The 14,289-nt window shown below is 37.1% G+C and overlaps 1 long non-coding RNA gene across 1 annotated transcript; it reads right to left on the bottom strand.

Annotated features, from left to right (window-relative positions):
• Positions 1–7,690: 7,690 nt before the first annotated feature.
• LOC138896713 (uncharacterized) lies at positions 7,691–9,513 on the bottom strand. The gene is made up of 3 exons (XR_011410111.1): positions 8,811–9,513; positions 8,228–8,278; positions 7,691–8,148 (listed from the first exon to the last, which is right to left on the bottom strand). It is a non-coding gene; the product is annotated as an uncharacterized lncRNA (long non-coding RNA).
• Between the last annotated feature and the right edge of the window lie 4,776 nt (positions 9,514–14,289).

Below are 14,289 nucleotides of genomic sequence, written 5' to 3'. Positions count from 1 at the left end.
ATTTTTGAACTTGTGGTGTAAAATGAGGCACATATATTTTGTGTCTATAACTCATTGTGAGCACCTAATTTTCTATCGTGCTTGAATATTTTCCGCTCCCATCTTCCCACGCGTGTCCCCACTCTTTGTCCCCCATAATTTGTCCCCACTCTACTTTCTCTTGTCCCCACTCTACTTTCTCTTGTCCCCCATACCTGCCCTCATGCTTGTCCCCCTACACTTTATCCCCTCTCCACTTTCCTTTGTCCCCATGCTTGTCCCCACTCACAACCCCCTACATATGCCTCCTTCAAAACACACACACACACACACGAGATAGAGAGGACAAAAAGAAAAGAGTGAAGAGAAAAACCTGGGCGCCCTTTTTTTTTTCTTCTGGTCCAAAGCCAAAATGCAGCAGCTTTCTACCATGAGACTACCACAAAATCTCCATTAAAATACCCCATCGACCATCAAAGCTTCAAAGATTTTTCCCTCCATCTTTGGCTCCAAAAGCAGCTGAAAAAAGCCTTTTTTTCAACAAAATATCAGCTGCGAAAATAACCAAAAGGTGATAAAAATAAGTCAGAATCACAGCCCTGAAACACCTTAAAACCACCACGAAAATCAGCAAAAAGACTGGCACCAAGCAGTCTCGAAACTAGCTATTAAACACCCATTCACTCCGGCGAAAATCAGTCGAGTAATCGAGCTCCGTCAAAGTTCTGGTCGAGTTCGCCGAGGTGAAAGTTTCTGTTCGGCGAGGTTCCCGGCTTGCCGTGGTCATGCTGTTTTCGGTCTTCCAGGCCCGTAAAAGTTGAGTATTGAGGTCCGTTACGTACTTTTAATCTCAAAATTTTGTTGATGCTTGTGATAAATAAAATTTTGGTGTTAGCTTCTATCATGTCTTCTTGGCTTGTTCCATTAGTGATTTGATTCATATCTTTATGCTGAGGAATTCAATGTTAATATTGGTTTTAAGTTTGAGATTTTATGTGTTAATTGAATAGATTTAATTTGGGTTTTGGACTGTCATAATCAAATTTGTTGATAATAACGTGAGTCGTGGTTTGATTGAGTTCAAATGTGCCGTAGGTGAAATTTGAGAAGCACATTTTGGAGAAAAACTATTTTGGGTAATATCAAAAAATAGACTGAAAGTGTATTTCTTTAGTTTTCATTTGTTGGGACCAAGTCATTAGGCTACGAAAGCATGAATTAAGAGGATTGTTAGCTAAGTTATTTGTTGGGCTAGAGATGCAAATTTGAAAGCAACTGGCCTACTGCTTAGTTGATCTTAAAAGACTAATTACGCTATGATTAATTTTAAGTTTTTTGGGTCAAAATAATTTCTATCACGTCCAGTTTAATAAGAGAAAAAGGTGACCCATTGTCTTTATTGCTCCATAACTCCTTGCCTCACAATAATCTCTGAAATTATATTTAGGATAAATTCATGAATACAATAGTATGTTTTAGGCACGCTCTTAATTAATCAAATTATCGCGATTATGTATACGTTCGTGTGACATAATTACTAGTTTCAAAAATAAAACCAAGGTATGCGTTCACGCAACTTTGGGCGAAACAATCTTAATAATAATAAAAGTACTAGTAATTTTGTACATGCATGCGTGACATGATTTTTAACGTGCCAAACAAAATGAGTACATGTACGCGTGATTCATTTGAAGATAATTCCATAACTACGAATAATCAAGAAATTAAAAGCGGATAGATAAAACATGGAAACCAATAAATCACAGTTTATCCAAAATTAATTTAAGCCAAGTTTAAGTCAATAAAGCAACCGTGCTAGAACCACGGGACTCGGGAATGTCTTACACCTTCTCCCCGGTCAACAGAATTCCTTACCCGGACTTTATTTTCGCATACCAATAATAATAGAGTCAAACATTCCTTTGACTAGGGATTCAAATAAAAGGTGACTTGGAACACCCAAAAAATCAATTCCGAGTGGCGACTCTGTAAATAAAATAATCCCTAATCAAGTTTGTCACTTTAATTGAAAAAACTCTTTAACCCACCATCCATAATACACATTATCGTTTTAGGGGGGAGGGGGGGCATAAAAGGGGTGTGACAGTCATTGTATAAAGATAAATTATTTTCAAATAAAGAAATTGGTCATTCTTTTTGGCACAGATTAAAAAGAAAATATGTTCACATAAATTGAAAGGGAGAAATAAATTGAAAGGGAGAGAGTATATGATATTGTAAAATTCAAGCAGTTACTTGCATTCTGCCCCTAGTCTTTAAGATCATCTCTATAAGATCTTCCTTCTATTTGAGCTCATCTTTTGTGATAATTGGCTCTGCCAATTCTCTTTTTTTGGTAAAAATAACAAATATTATTAATCACCACTAAAAATAAATACAAAGGTATAATACAAATACAAAGGTCTCACACAGTACTAACAACAATTAACCATTCCCTCTGCCAAATCTCTTTTTTGGGTGGAAATAACAAATATTATTAATCACCACTAAAAACAAATACGAAGGTGTAATACAAATACAAAGGTCTCACACAGTACTAACAACAATTAACAGTCCCCTATATCCTATACCTTACTTTTCTTTTCCCCTGTACATTTTCATTCTACCTTATATCATATACCTAACTGTCCCTTATGTCCCCTATATCCTATACCTTACTTTGCATTTTTCCTATATATTCTCATTCTATATTTTGCGTTTGTCTATTTGTATGATTCTATTATCCATCATCTTCCTTTGATGTCCAGTCCACTCTTCAGAATGTCAAAAAATCTATACTTACAGTCTTGCTTAACCTGGTCACAAACCAGCTGAGCTCTTGGAACTTTTAGCTTCAAAATAGTTTCATTTTTGGCCTTCCATATCTGATGTATCATAGCTGCCACCATAGCCAAGGTAACTGCTCTTCCAAATTTTTCTTTAGTTATTCTAGTCATTCTACACCTTATGCCTTGCACTTCTATGTTTCGTATGACCGATCTTCAGCCAATGCAATATTTCTTTGTTATTTATAGCCATCAATGAAACATTAAGTGATGCAAGAATTCACCCAATTATTAAATAAAAGGGTGATAAGAATTTGTATTGACCAGTATACATATATAACTTGAGATTTTTTTTCTTTTAATTTTTTTTTATATGTCATACATAGAGTTTGAAAATATATAATATTTTAATTTTTTTTACCAATATACAGAAGATGCACGTGTGACTGTGACGCACGTGAGGCACACACAATATCTCGTTCATTCCTCTTGTTATATAAAGAATGCAAACTTCCTTACACTTACACGGTCATTCCTTTTGCCCTGCATTCTGCCAACACGAACTGCATTTTGGTTGGTTTCCTCTTGGCTTATTGCATTTTGGTTGGTTTCCTAATTCCTTCATTAGGGTTAGCAAGACTCCCTCACATGGTATTGTTATACACCGGGCTAACTCTACTGTCCGGGTGTCATGTTGTTGCGCAACATGTGCTCCACCGTGGTAGCTGGTCAGAGCCTGCGTGAAAATCCTACTCTTTTATTAGGGCTCTGATAGCACTCACGTGTGCATTTATTATTGTATTAGGAGGTGGTGTCTATATAGCCGAGATGATCCAGTGGACATGGACATAGAGATGCAGGAGCATCCTGTAGATGAGACGCAGGATGCAGAGATTTGTACGATCTACTAGGAAGCAATGACAGGAGGAGAAGTCGAGCTTTCATGCGGCCACAAGTTTCACCTTCATTGCATCCATAGATGGATGTCCAATTCTACTATGTGCCCAGTCTGTCGCCGCACTAGTGTATTTTGTAGTCACTGCAATATTGTTGCTTTTTACATGCAAATAAAACTATTAATTTTAAATATTTTTGTACTGAATTGAGTTTAATAGTTTTTGTGATTTAGATGACTTACGCAATTCGTATGAAATGAAGTATAAGCTTACTGATTTTTTTTTAGTTTTTTTACAACTGCACGACACATTCAAATTCCCTAATTACTTTGTCATTTACAATTATCGTAGTAAGCTTACTATAAATTGAAAAGTATAAATTTTTAACCGCTCTAGAAGATAATAGCCAATAAAATATATATTTTTGAATATATATATATATATATATAATTTTTAGCTAGCGGATATACCACTTTTATATTTTGCCCCACTAAATTCATATGCAGCGTAGCAATGTTTGAACTTTGAAGTGTTAAAAATCCCCAATCCAAGAAATATATCATATGAGGTTTTAGTTTGTTTGTCTAAAGCCCGCTATCTATTAGATTGCTATTTGATTTTGGTTGCTAATGTGTCTGGCACATCCACAAGTCTGTTTGTAACTTTTATTTTGGAACAGTTACTGTATTTATGATTGATGAAAATTTAATATGAAGAATTTATCAAGTGTCATAACCACTCTATGCGGGCGAATCTGTGATTGAAAAATTTAAGCACGCCTAATAGTTTCCTAGCATATAAGTTAATTAAGAATAATTAAGTTATCGAGCTATTATAATTATAAAAGGAATCTGATTTTATTGGAGTTGCTTTGAGAAACTAATACTTAAAAACTTAGAAGGTCTCAAGTAAATCACATAAAACTAGCTTCATGTGCGCCTCATGTGCGCTCGTGTGTCACGCGTGCATCTTTTGTATATTAGTAAAAACAAACTAATCAAAAATCTAATATATTCTCAAAATCTATGTATGACATATAAAACAAATTTAAAAGGAAAAAAATTAAAGTATAATATATATATATATCAAGAGACAGTGTACTCGTCGTAGTTGCATTGGAAAGATGCAAGATAATCCATTAGACGTAGAGATGGAGGGGAATCCTGTAGAGGAGACGCAAGATGCAGAGATTTGTACGGTCTGCAGGGAAGCGATGATGGGAGGAGAACTCGAGCTTCCATGCGACCACAAGTTTCACCCTAATTGCATCCATGAATGAATGTCCAATTCTGTACATGCCCAGTCTGTAGCCGCACTATATAGTATTTTGTAGTTGCGACAATGTTATTGTTTACATGCAAATAAATATATTAATTCTAAATATTTTTTGAACTGGATTGAGTTTAATAGTTCTCGTGATTTACATGACTTGGGCAATTCGTATGAAATAAAGTATAAATTTACTGATTTTTTAAAGTTTTTTTATAACTGCACGGCGCACTCAAATTCTCTAATTACTTTGTTATTTACAAGGAACGTAGTAAGCTTACTATAAATTGAGAAACGTAAATTTTTAGCCGTTCCAAAAGATAATAGCCGACAAAATATATATTTTTAAATATATATATATATAAAGATAATAGCCGACAAAATGTGTTTTTTTGAATATATATATATATATATATATAAGATACATATTTTTTTATATAATTTTTAGCTGGCGGATATACCACTTTTATATTTTGCCCCACTAAATTCATATGCAGCGTCGCGATGTTTGAATTTAGACGTATTGAAATCCTCAAATCCAAGAGATATGTCATACGCGGCTTTAATTTGTTTGTTTAAATCCCACTATCTATTGGATTGGTATTGTGTTTTCATTGCTAATGGGCCAAGTGAAATGGTCGAAGTAGTAGCACGAGTTAGTCACTTTTCAGCATTGTAATTGAGAAATAGTCACTTCCATGGTATTGTAATCTTCGGAAGTAAAGCACCATGAAAATGTCCTGGAGTTTCACACGTAAAATATAAAATCCCATGACAATGACTATTTTCCAATTATATGGGATGGAAAGTGGCTATTTGTGAATTTTGCCCCTAATGATCTACTATGTTCATTAAATAGTCGATGAATGAAAATAATTAATGTAAGGGAAACTAATCACATGATTAGTCCTTTTTAACTCATCTTTTATTGATCTAACTAATTTAATCGCAATTTCTCTTATGAAGCCAGTACCATGCATGATGAAACCAAATGGATGTAAAAAAAACTTAAAATTAATTGAATGAAAACCTTCATAAAGCACTACACTTTAGAGCCTAATTATCACACGTAACTATAGTTTGCCTAATTACTATTCATAGCTACTGTTCAATTGTTATAAGATTGTATCACTTGTATTTATACGCTCAACGAATACAAGATGTGTCTGAATCAACTATATTCGTTCGCACAATTGTATTTGTTCGCATAACGAATACAATCTTTATCAATCGTATTCGTTCGCACGAGGCAAAATACGGGTGTATACAAAGGATATAACATGTATAACCAAGGTAAATACAAAAATAAAATGCTCTTATTGAGAGTCGAGCTCCAAATCTCTACTTACTTAGCAGGTGCTCTAACCAACTGAGCAATGAAAGCTTATTGCTCTCTTGTTACAAATCTTTTGTTTCAATACTATAGTTTTTTTTTTTTTTTGGCTACAAAATTCAAATATAGCTATGAATGATATTTTTTTGAAAAGCATAGTTATGAATGGTAAATACAGTATAAATGCTTGTTGTGTCATGTATATAGTCCAACATAAAGTTGCCTTGGGCCTAAAGAGGATGATACATGTTTTAGCTCGCTATATTTTGGGTTCTTGTAACCGTTGCCCAAAGCTTGTAATAAAGGCCACACAGATGAAAGCATGCCCGCAAATATCTTTAGCAACGCGTTTCTGGTGGCCTTAGGCGAAATTTGTTGTAGTGACTCGTCTTTTGATTTATACCTTTATAACTGAATATTTTAGAAAATATACACAAAGACACACACTAAGTCTGTATTCTCGTTTGGTTAATAGTTAGTAAATGTAGTAGTAGTATTTTATACCAACTAATTAAATTTAAAAGCTAGATCCGCATGAGATCGATGATAATATAAGAAAATAATGCTTTAAACTAACTCAATCTTAAAAACTAGTTCACGAGGAGATTATTCAAAACCATATAAGGAGTTAAAATAATATTTCTTCGATCAATGCGACACACTTAGTTGAGCCCCCCCCCCCCCCCCCAGTCCATGCTTAAACATTTGGAAGGTGGATAAATATAACACCAGAGACCAATATAAAATAAATCAAGAATAAGAATAAGAATGAGTCTGATTCTGATATGTTAAGAAAATTGACCTTGACGTTCGTCAAATCCAGTAATTTTTGTTCAAACCTTGCATTTGTATTAAGAAATCTAATGAATATGTACAAATTATTAATTTAGAACCCAATAACTTAAAACCATTATACTCCCGAACCCATAAGATTCAAATCCTAGCTCCACCTCTGATTAGTTCTACAATGATAATTTTTTCTTATTCACCAAACAATGTTTTAGTTTATGCAGAGTTCTATGGTAGGATTTATTATTCGTGCTTTCGTTGAGCGAGGGTCTAACAGAAATATTTTCTCTATCTTTATGGGTAGGGGTAAAGTTTATGTATACAGTACCCTCCCCAACCTCTCTGTATTCACAAGGTAGGGGTAAAGTCTGCGCATACACTACCCTCCTTAGACCCCGTTTGTGAGATTACACTGAGTTTATTGGTGTTGGATTCTTATTCCTATATCATCAACCAAATGAACGCTTGGTGTATAGAGTACAAACTAACTGCTGGACAATCCTCTCTGATCTCTTGTTGCGTCAACAATTTGTACACAAAGGTAAGCGTGTGAAACTTGGGAAATATATTCGCTTTTGTTGCTTTAATCTGAATCACAGACAATTAACAGTAAAAAGCCAAGCATAATAACGTGGGTAATCAAATCAAACATTTACACGAATTCATAAGCATATTGAAACAGCCAGAATTCGCAGGGGAACAAAAATTCCCACCAGAAAGAAAGTATATTAGTACCAGGAACAAAGCATTTACAGTGCCATATATATATCAAAACAGAGAATTCCCATTGAGGGAAATGGGAATGATGGAATAAAAGAGCTTCCGCCATTAATTTAAGCCCCTTCCTATCAGACAAACTCTCCGGAACTTTATAGTCATCGTACACCAGACAAAAAAAGAGGAAAAATCTATAATGGAACTAGTTGAGTGCTATAAATCGATTAGGGCGACACTCTTAACTGGCTTTAAGGGCCCATAAATATATCCTCTAAACTCTTACCTGGCTTTATATGCATACATATATCTTCTAAGTTTCCGTATTTCTTCAGATGACACATTTAGTAAATGGTCTACGTAAATGCAGATTCCAGCTCCACTGCAATTTCAAAGTTCGATGATAGTTTTTCAGCAGAAGGCATAATTAAGAATGTGGAAACAGTAAAAAACAGGCTTACCTAAGGGGCCCTACTGGTAGCCACAAACTATCCCATCTAAATTTGGCCAACCTGCAAAAGACATGTAAAACGTAGGTCAAACCAACAGCTTTATAGGCCCTAAGGGTCCAAAGTGATGAATGCAAGCAAAGACACGAGTATGCACATAGGTTTACACATGTATGAGAAAGGAGAGAGGGCAGCTGAATAAAGGCGTTGATCACTTTAGTACATGGATGTGCCAAAGGTGTATATAAGGAAAAGGCTTAAAAATATGCCTTTACTATCGAATACTTAAAATTACCCTACTATTGATCAAATATATCCTCCAATTAAAGGAGGTGCCACATAGCAGCCATTTAAGCATTTGGTCCATCGAGATTTATTTTTACACTGATCTGACCCAATACCCGGTACCCGATCCAAGAAATTAAACCCTAAAAAATACTTTTTTTTCTTCTTTCTTTCCTTCTCTTCTCCACGATCCAAACCCTCCATCAATGGCAGCCTGTTTCCATTAGTAGCTAAAACAAAGTTTCAAATAAAGTCAAGAATGAGATCTACAAAAAGTCTAATCTATGAAATATGAGCAACGAGAACCGACCAATTATACTTGGTTTGGATAAAGGATATCACCAACAAACAATTAAGAAGTAACATGTTGATAACCTCTGGCTTGTACACACATATCTTACTGGTATATTCTCTGATTCAATGTCTGAAAGACTCTTTTATATATTCCATTTGTTTATAGTTTCTTTAAGAAACAGTGAGAAACAGTCATGGAACTCAAGAACAAAGCAACGTTCATTTTTTTTGCAGAGATATCTCTCTCCATTTTTATCTGCTTCTGCAAGTTGCCATATATAAATGGGGTAAGGAGTTGAAGGGATAAGGGAAGAAGCTGCCAAAATGAACTGAAATTTCATGAAGAAAAAATATTCTTAGGATTTAATTTTTTGGGTCGGGTATCGGGTCGGGTCTGTGTAAAAAATAAATTCGGATGGGCCAAATTCTTAAATGTCTGCCAGCACCTCCGTTAACTGGAGGGTATTTTTGATCAATATTAGCACGGTAAGGGTTATTCTGAACCAATAGTATAACGGAGGGTAATTTTAAATAATATTCAATAGCAAAACGATATTTTTGACCCTTTTCCGTAGTATATATGGCCTGTCACGACTACAGAAAATATGATGGCAGTTTCTATCAGATGTATAGGATTCATTGTCAATAAAAGGAAAAGATCATTAGTAGAAAAAGAAACTGGAACTGTTAAAATGCAGTGGCAAGGGACTATCCACAATATTCTGAATCCATTTCTCCGTTTAGTAACAGGGGTACTTTTGGTTTAGGCTTCAGTCCAACACAAGCAGACAAAGACAAAGCCAAGCACCGCAAAAAGTACGGGTGGGTCTTGCAGCAACCTATCCCTCACATTTTCTACACTTTTGTCGAGCCACGATTCAAACATGGTCAAAATTCCTCGGCGCATGCGAACATTGATGAAATTTGCCATGGCCTCAGGCAGATGTTTTCTGAAGTGAATATGATCCAGGCTGGTGAAGGCACTAGTCATGCCGATATGCAACTAATTGGCCCAAAAACAATGCTCAATAACTGGAAAGCAACTCCTCTCCCCACAAGGAAGGAGTCTTGGTAGTTGACTTTTGCAGCTTCTTTCTTTTGTACTTTGGGTTACTTTCAGGGTTGTAATCCAAATATCTTAGTATGATTGTTTTATTTTTACGATAACCCTTCTATCCTTTCAAATTCAATGAAATGCAGTTCGATTTCGTATTTTGTATCTTTTCCTTTTCCTAATTCCTGCTATTTTATTTCCATTTCAGTTTTGTTAATGCCGGCTTTAATAACATGACATGCATGCGGAATTCACGCCCAGATCTCAAAAGCTGTCTAATTTCGAAATAATGCATCAAGAGGTTGAATATGATGAAGATAAGGTTTTTGATGAAATAAAAAGAGAGTTGGAACAATTTGAAAACAAGCCTAGGCCCAACCTCAATGAAACTGAGCCAATTAATATCGGAGGTTATGAAGAAGTCAGAGAAATAAAGATAAGAATTCACACTGAACAAAAAACCAGAGATGCCTTGATTCAACTTTTATTTGAGTATAGAGATGTGTTTGCCTGGTCTTATGATGATATGCCCGGTTTAAGCGCCAATTTAGTAGTTCATAAGCTTCCCACGTATCCTGATTTTCCACCAGTCCAACAGAAGCATCAAAAATTTAAAACGGACATGAGTGATAAAATCAAAGAGGAAATAATGAAGTAATTGAGCGCCAATGTTGTCAGAGCCGTACGATACACCACATGGGTGGCAAATGTTGTGCCCGTGCCAAAGAAAGATGGAAAAACTAGAGTCTGTGTTGACTACAAAGACCTGAACAAAGCAAGTCCTAAGGATAATTTTCCTTTGCCGAACATCCATATTCTTGTAGATAATTGTGCAAAGCATGAGATACAGTCGTTCGTGGATTGCTATGATGGGTACCACCAGATTCTAATGGATGAGGGTGATGCAGAAAAGACCGCTTTCACCACTCCGTGGGGTACCTATTGTTAAAGGGTCATGCCATTTGGTTTAAAGAATGCAGGAGCAACTTACATGAGGGCCATGACCACTATTTTTCATGACATGATGCACAAAGAGATTGAAGTATATGTGGATGATATCATCATAAAATCAAAGACACAGGCTGATCACGTGAATGATTTGAAAAAGTTCTTCGAATGGCTTCGAAGGTATGACCTTAAGCTCAATCCAGCCAAATGTGCATTTGGAGTTCCATCTGGGAAACTCCTCGATTTTATAGTCAGTCAGAGAGGCATCGAATTGGATCCATCAAAGATAAGGTCCATTCGAGATCTGCCACCCCCGAAGAACAAAAGGGAGGTCATGAGTTTGCTCGGAAGGTTGAACTACATCAATAGGTTCATTGCTCAACTCACAACCACGTGCGAGCCCATCTTTAAGTTACTGAAAAAGGATGCTGCAATCAAGGGGACGGACGATTGCCAAAATGCTTTTGACAAGATCAAAGATTATCTATCAAAACCCCCTGTACTCGTTCCACCTGAACCTGGTAGGACTTTATTTTTATATCTATCAGTGATGGATAATTCCTTTGGATACGTTCTGGGGCAACATGATGCGACATGCAAAAAGGAACAAGCAAAATATTATTTGAGCAAGAAGTTCACCAATTATGAGGTTAAGTACACCCTTTTAGAAAGGACATGTTATGCCTTGACTTGGGTCGCTTTGAAGTTGAGACATTATCTTTTGGCCTATACTACTTGCCTCATATCCAGAATGGATCCTCTGAAGTATACCTTCCAAAAGCCAATGCCCACTGGCAGGCTCGCAAAATGGAAAATCCTGCTCACAGAGTTCGACATCGTCTATGTCATTCGCACCGCGATGAAAGCATAGGCTTTGGACGATCATTTGGCAGAGAATCCAGTTGATGATGAGTACAAGCAACTTACAATATACTTCCCAGACGAAGAGGTCAACTCAATAGAGGAAGTTGTTCCAGACGACAACCCTCTATGGAAAATGTATTTTGATGGAACTGTCAATATCAAAGGAGTTGGGATCGGGGCAATCATCATCTCACCTATTGGACAGTATTACCCTGCAATACCCCGGCTTCGGTTCTTAAGTACCAATAATACGACAGAATACGAAGCCTGTATCATGGGTTTGAAAATGGCCCTCGATCTGGATGTGCATGAACTACTGGTTATGGGAGATTCTGACTTGCTTATCCGGCAAGCCCAAGGCGAATGGGAGACTCGAGACATCAAGCTTATTCCATACAGACAATGTGTACAAGATTTGAGCAAAAGATTCAAATCCATCGAGTTCAGGTACATTCCCAGGTTTCACAACGAGCTAGCCGATGCTTTGGCTACTTTAGCCTCGATGCTCCCTTATCCGGGAAACACCCATATCGATCCACTAGAAATCCAAGTTCGGAATCAACACGGTTACTGTAATACAATTGAGACAGAACCAGATGGTGAACCATGGTATCATGACATAAAACGATTCCTGAAAATGAGAGAATACCCAGAGCACGCTAAGGGAGATTAAAAAAGAACTATAAGGAGGCTCGCCAGCGGTTTCTTCCTGAATGGGGAAATTTTGTACAAAAGGACCCCAGATTTGAACTTGTTGAGATGCGTAGATGCCATAGAAGCTGAGCGGATCATGAGTGAAGTGCATTCGGGGGTATGCGGACCTCACATGAATGGATATGTTTTGGCGAAGAAGATTCTGCGGGCAGGGTATTATTGGCTTATAATGGAGCGAGATTGCTTCAGTTTTATTTGCAAGTGTCACCAATGCCAGATTCATGGTGACCTGATTCACTCGCCACCTTCGGAGTTGCATCCCATGTCCTCTCCTTGGCCTTTCGTTGCTTGGGGAATGGATGTTATTGGGCCAATTGAGCCAAAGGCTTTAAATGGGCATAGATTCATTTTGGTTACAATTGAATACTTCACCAAGTGGGTGGAGGCCGTCACTTTCAAAGCAGTCACCAAGAAAGCAGTGGTAGACTTAGTTCATTCCAACATCATCTACCACTTTGGTATCCCAAATACCATTATCACTGACAATGCAGCCAATCTCAATAGTCATTTGATGAAGGAGGTATGCGAGCAATTTAAAATTATGCATCGGCATTCTACCCCTTACCGGCCAAAAGCCAATGGAGCTGTTGAAGCAGCGAACAAGAACATCAAGAAGATTCTTTGGAAAATGATCCAAGGTTCGAGACAATGGCATAAAAAGTTGCCTTTTGCTCTTTTGGGATACCGTACGACTGCTCGTACATCTGTTGGTGCAACTCCTTATCTGTTGGTATATGGGACGGAAGCTGTAATACTGGCTGAAGTCGAAATTCTCTCTCTTCGGATCATTGTGGAGTCGGAGATTGAAGATACAGAATGGGTAAAGACTCGATTATAACAACTAATGCTGATTGATGAAAAACGGCTAGCAGCAGTGTGCTTTAGCCAGTTATACCAGGAAAGAATGGCACGCGCTTTCAACAAGAAAGTGCGTCCAAGGCATTTCGAGGTAGGCCAACTTGTTCTAAAACGCGTTCTTCCACACCAAGTAGAAGCTAAAGGGAAGTTCGCCCCAAACTGGAAAGGACCCTACATCATCAAGAAAGTGTTACCAAAAGGGGCCTTGCACTTGGTAGATGAAGAAGGACGGGTACCAGACATGACTGTTAATGCAGATGCAGTCAAAAGATATTATGTCTGATATATACCCACTGTGAAACTTTCACGCATGATTTTCTTAGATCGAGATGACGAAGGCTACCATTGCTCGCTATTCCAAGAAAGTGTCACCTTTTGTTACCCCTTTTAACCTGTATTTTTCTTCCTTGTTTTCCATTTTTTGGAACCTGTGTACTCAAAAAAAAAGAAGAAGAAGAAGTCAAACAATAAATTTTTTGAGTCATTGAACTACGTCCGACCTGATTCCGAAAGGATACGTAGGCAGCCTTACCCTAGGTTCGGTCCCATCGCAACAAAAATCAATATTCCCAATACTCCAAAACTGGGGCAGAAGTTTGTTTTTATCTTACGGTTTTTCCGTAGAAACAGTTCCCAAAGTTGTAATTCAGTTCAAGGTTCTTTTCGCCTTTTCCTGTTAAGAATTTCTGATCGATCTTTGAGAATACTTGAAGTCCCCATGCCAGGGGCATTGGCCAACCTTCCGCAAAAAAAACAGAAAAAAAAAGAAAAAAAAAGAAGAAATGAGAGAGTCTTATCGATGAAAACCCTATGAGCACTGTAAGGCGACAGTGAGCAGAGAAATGCAAGAGTCTTATTGGTGAAAACCAGATGGGCACCATAAGGCAATAGCGATTAGAGAAATGAGAGAGGTCAGTTAGCGAAAACCCATAAAGGACGCTACTAGCCGAATGAAGGTCTTCGATACTCCGGCATGAGCACAACCAAGACAGTTTCAAGATGAACATTTGCGATGTATTTTGAGAATTAGACAGCTCAGACAAATCAGGCGTCCAAT

The sequence above is a fragment of the Nicotiana tomentosiformis genome, chromosome 8 (assembly GCF_000390325.3).
Source record: "Nicotiana tomentosiformis chromosome 8, ASM39032v3, whole genome shotgun sequence".
Lineage (NCBI taxonomy): Eukaryota > Viridiplantae > Streptophyta > Magnoliopsida > Solanales > Solanaceae > Nicotiana > Nicotiana tomentosiformis.
The sequence above is the reverse complement of the archived record's forward strand: the minus strand, read 5'-3'. Positions and strand labels throughout refer to the sequence as shown.